We start from the raw sequence: 6,275 nt of genomic DNA, 5'->3' as shown, positions 1-6,275 counted from the left end.
AGTGTTTGTGTAAAACATAAACATTAAATGCTATTGATAATGAATGGACAGTGTTTAGTGTTTGTGTAAACATAAACATTAAAGGCTATTGATAATGAATGGACAGTGTTTAGTGTTTGTGTAAAACATAAACATTAAATGCTATTGATAATGAATGGACAGTGTTTAGTGTTTGTGTAAAACATAAACATAAAAGGCTATTGATAATGAATGGACAGTGTTTAATGTTTGTGTAAAACATAAACATTAAAGGCTATTGATAATGAATGGACAGTGTTTAATGTTTGTGTAAAACATAAACATTAAAGGCTATTGATAATGAATGGACAGTGTTTAATGTTTGTGTAAAACATAAACATTCAAGGCTATTGATAATGAATGGACAGTGTTTAATGTTTGTGTAAAACATAAACATTCAAGGCTATTGATAATGAATGGACAGTGTTTAGTGTTTGTGTAAAACATAAACATAAAAGGCTATTGATAATGAATGGACAGTGTTTAATGTTTGTGTAAAACATAAACATTAAAGGCTATTGATAATGAATGGACAGTGTTTAGTGTTTGTGTAAACATAAACATTAAAGGCTATTAAAAATGAATGGACAGTGTTTAATGTTTGTGTAAACATAAACATTAAAGGCTATTGATAATGAATGGACAGTGTTTAGTGTTTGTGTAAAACACAAACATTGCGTAACACAAACATTGAAGACGAAGGTGAGGACGCAATCTGTGATTGGCAGGAATGAGATGATGATAAGAAGAGCGCCCCTCACTTCACAGGGGTGTGATTTTTTTTGTTGCGTGTCGTTATGAGGTGAAACCCAAATATTTCACTCTCTTATACTCTTATAACTGGATGTAACAATGAGGAATCTGGAACAGACTGATGTCTTCATTCACGTGATAATTATAAAACAATGATTCCAGAAGTCTGTACCACAGAGCAGAGTCTCCAACACCCAGCCTTCTGTCTGTGAAGAGTGACAAGTCTAAGGGAAAACCTCCTGACTTCAGTAATGAACCTGGACCTCAGTATGTGAATCTCCCTATACATTATTTACACTATACAATATCTTTGTGTAAACACAGACATTAAATGCTATTGATAATGAATGGACAGTGTTTAGTGTTTGTGTAAAACACAAACATTAAAGGCTATTGATAATGAATGGACAGTGTTTAATGTTTGTGTAAAACACAAACATTAAAGGCTATTGATAATGAATGGACAGTGTTTAATGTTTGTGTAAAACACAAACATTAAAGGCTATTGATAATGAATGGACAGTGTTTAATGTTTGTGTAAACATAAACATTAAAGGCTATTGATAATGAATGGACAGTGTTTAATGTTTGTGTAAAACACAAACATTAAAGGCTATTGATAATGAATGGACAGTGTTTAGTGTTTGTGTAAAACATAAACATTAAAGGCTATTGATAATGAATGGACAGTGTTTAGTGTTTGTGTAAACATAAACATTAAAGGCGTCTATTGATAATGAATGGACAGTGTTTAATGTTTGTGTAAACATTAAAGGCTATTGATAATGAATGGACAGTGTTTAATGTTTGTGTAAAACACAAACATAAAAGGCTATTGATAATGAATGGACAGTGTTTAATGTTTGTGTAAAACACAAACATAAAAGGCTATTGATAATGAATGGACAGTGTTTAATGTTTGTGTAAAACACAAACATTAAAGGCTATTGATAATGAATGGACAGTGTTTAGTGTTTGTGTAAAACATAAACATTAAATGCTATTGATAATGAATGGACAGTGTTTAGTGTTTGTGTAAAACATAAACATTAAAGGCTATTGATAATGAATGGACAGTGTTTAATGTTTGTGTAAACATAAACATTAAAGGCTATTGATAATGAATGGACAGTGTTTAATGTTTGTGTAAACATAAACATTAAAGGCTATTGATAATGAATGGACAGTGTTTAGTGTTTGTGTAAAACACAAACATTGCGTAACACAAACATTGAAGACGAAGGTGAGGACGCAATCTGTGATTGGCAGGAATGAGATGATGATAAGAAGAGCGCCCCTCACTTCACAGGGGTGTGATTTTTTTTGTTGCGTGTCGTTATGAGGTGAAACCCAAATATTTCACTCTCTTATACTCTTATAACTGGATGTAACAATGAGGAATCTGGAACAGACTGATGTCTTCATTCACGTGATAATTATAAAACAATGATTCCAGAAGTCTGTACCACAGAGCAGAGTCTCCAACACCCAGCCTTCTGTCTGTGAAGAGTGACAAGTCTAAGGGAAAACCTCCTGACTTCAGTAATGAACCTGGACCTCAGTATGTGAATCTCCCTATACATTATTTACACTATACAATATCTTTGTGTAAACACAGACATTAAATGCTATTGATAATGAATGGACAGTGTTTAGTGTTTGTGTAAAACACAAACATTAAAGGCTATTGATAATGAATGGACAGTGTTTAATGTTTGTGTAAAACACAAACATTAAAGGCTATTGATAATGAATGGACAGTGTTTAATGTTTGTGTAAAACACAAACATTAAAGGCTATTGATAATGAATGGACAGTGTTTAATGTTTGTGTAAAACACAAACATTAAAGGCTATTGATAATGAATGGACAGTGTTTAATGTTTGTGTAAAACACAAACATTAAAGGCTATTGATAATGAATGGACAGTGTTTAGTGTTTGTGTAAAACATAAACATTAAAGGCTATTGATAATGAATGGACAGTGTTTAGTGTTTGTGTAAACATAAACATTAAAGGCGTCTATTGATAATGAATGGACAGTGTTTAATGTTTGTGTAAACATTAAAGGCTATTGATAATGAATGGACAGTGTTTAATGTTTGTGTAAAACACAAACATAAAAGGCTATTGATAATGAATGGACAGTGTTTAATGTTTGTGTAAAACACAAACATAAAAGGCTATTGATAATGAATGGACAGTGTTTAATGTTTGTGTAAAACACAAACATTAAAGGCTATTGATAATGAATGGACAGTGTTTAGTGTTTGTGTAAAACATAAACATTAAATGCTATTGATAATGAATGGACAGTGTTTAGTGTTTGTGTAAAACATAAACATTAAAGGCTATTGATAATGAATGGACAGTGTTTAATGTTTGTGTAAACATAAACATTAAAGGCTATTGATAATGAATGGACAGTGTTTAATGTTTGTGTAAACATAAACATTAAAGGCTATTGATAATGAATGGACAGTGTTTAGTGTTTGTGTAAAAAATAAACATTAAATGCTATTGATAATGAATGGACAGTGTTTAATGTTTGTGTAAACATAAACATTAAAGGCTATTGATAATGAATGGACAGTGTTTAGTGTTTGTGTAAAACACAAACATTGCGTAACACAAACATTGAAGACGAAGGTGAGGACGCAATCTGTGATTGGCAGGAATGAGATGATGATAAGAAGAGCGCCCCTCACTTCACAGGGGTGTGATTTTTTTGTTGCGTGTCGTTATGAGGTGAAACCCAAATATTTCACTCTCTTATACTCGTATAACTGGATGTAACAAAAAGGAATCTGGAACAGACTGATGTCTTCATTCACGTGATAATTATAAAACAATTTCTCTGATTCCAGAAGTCTGTACCACAGAGCAGAGTCTCCAACACCCAGCCTTCTGTCTGTGAAGAGTGACAAGTCTAAGGGAAAACCTCCTGACTTCAGTAATGAACCTGGACCTCCAGACAAGTATGTGAATCCTCCTGTACAATAAACACACTATACAATAAACACACTATACAATATACACACTATACAATATAAACACCAGGGGCGCATATAGTAATTTTTAACTGTGGGGGGGACATATTTGGGGGCTATCTGCGCGCGCAAAGCGCACGCGAAAAATGTTATGCGGAGGTGGGATATCCGTCCCACTTTTGCACATAATTACGCAGATTTTCCACGTTTTTTAGTGGATTTCACAGCAAAACACATGCAGCCTATAGGTACATGGCTTTTTAATTTGGAGGGGATAATCCCCCCTCCTCATGAAACTACCCCCCCCCCCCCCCCCTATCTGCGCACCTGATACACACTATACAATATACACTATAAAATTATGAATGTATGCGCACGCGCACGCACACACGCACACACACACACACACACACACACATACACACACACACACACACACACACACACACACACACAGACACACACACACCTTTATTTCCCAGGAAGTTGGTGGTCTGTATTTTCCTTTTTATGTCAAAGTGAATCAAAGGCCACAGTTTGGCAAATATGGCATGCAAGCCTGTATACAATACAATAAGTGTAAACAAAATAGAATTACAAACTGGACCCAATTTGGCTCTGGATCATTGGCAGTATAACCTGCATAGTATGCACAACACTTTATCAATGTGTTTATATCAATCAATCAATACACTTTATCAATGTGTTTATATCAATCAATCAATACACTTTATCAATGTGTTTATATCAATCAATCAATACACTTTATCAATGTGTTTATCAATCAATCAATACACTTTATCAATGTGTTTATATCAATCAATCAATACACTTTATCAATGTGTTTATATCAATCAATCAATACCCACAACATACGGTAGAGGCTCCTTCTAGGGAAAACAACAAAGAGAACCCCTTACGATAAATCCAAAGACAATTACATTCATTGTGAGTTAAAACCAAAACTCATCACAAACAGTGTATGAGGAACGGCCAAACCCACACACTGAGCAAACACTGGTCTCAAAAGCTTCACCTCTTTCCACTGAGAAACACATTAGCAACATTATCAACAAACTTGCAATTTCACACAAACATTAAAGGCTATTGATAATGAATGGACAGTGTTTAGTGTTTGTGTAAAACATAAACATTAAATGCTATTGATAATGAATGGACAGTGTTTAGTGTTTGTGTAAAACATAAACATTAAAGGCTATTGATAATGAATGGACAGTGTTTAGTGTTTGTGTAAAACATAAACATTAAAGGCTATTGATAATGAATGGACAGTGTTTAATGTTTGTGTAAATTATAAACATTAAAGGCTATTGATAATGAATGGACAGTGTTTAATGTTTGTGTAAAACATAAACATTAAAGGTTATTGATAAGTAATGGACAGTGTTTAATGTTTGTGTAAACATAAACATTAAAGGCTATTGATGATGAATGGACAGTGTTTAATGTTTGTGTAAACATAAACATTAAATGCTATTGATAATGAATGGACAGTGTTTAGTGTTTGTGTAAAACATAAACATTAAAGGCTATTGATAATGAATGGACAGTGTTTAATGTTTGTGTAAACATAAACATTAAATGCTATTGATAATGAATGGACAGTGTTTAATGTTTGTGTAAACATAAACATTAAAGGCTATTGATAATGAATGGACAGTGTTTAATGTTTGTGTAAACATAAACATTAAATGCTATTGATAATGAATGGACAGTGTTTAATGTTTGTGTAAACATAAACATTAAAGGCTATTGATAATGAATGGACAGTGTTTAGTGTTTGTGTAAAACACAAACATTGCGTAACACAAACATTGAAGACGAAGGTGAGGACGCAATCTGTGATTGGCAGGAATGAGATGATGATAAGAAGAGCGCCCCTCACTTCACAGGGGTGTGATTTTTTTGTTGCGTGTCGTTATGAGGTGAAACCCAAATATTTCACTCTCTTATACTCGTATAACTGGATGTAACAAAAAGGAATCTGGAACAGACTGATGTCTTCATTCACGTGATAATTATAAAACAATTTCTCTGATTCCAGAAGTCTGTACCACAGAGCAGAGTCTCCAACACCCAGCCTTCTGTCTGTGAAGAGTGACAAGTCTAAGGGAAAACCTCCTGACTTCAGTAATGAACCTGGACCTCAGTATGTGAATCTCCCTATACATTATTTACACTATACAATATTTTTGTGTAAACACAGACATTAAATGCTATTGATAATGAATGGACAGTGTTTAATGTTTGTGTAAACACAGACATTAAAGGCTATTGATAATGAATGGACAGTGTTTAATGTTTGTGTAAAACATAAACATTAAAGGCTATTGATAATGAATGGACAGTGTTTAGTGTTTGTGTAAACATAAACATTAAAGGCTATTGATAATGAATGGACAGTGTTTAATGTTTGTGTAAAACATAAACATTAAATGCTATTGATAATGAATGGACAGTGTTTAATGTTTGTGTAAAACATAAACATTAAAG

This window comes from Electrona antarctica (assembly GCF_951216825.1).
Source record: "Electrona antarctica genome assembly, chromosome: 15".
Taxonomy (NCBI): Eukaryota; Metazoa; Chordata; class Actinopteri; order Myctophiformes; family Myctophidae; genus Electrona; species Electrona antarctica.
Note: the sequence above shows the minus strand (reverse complement) of the source record.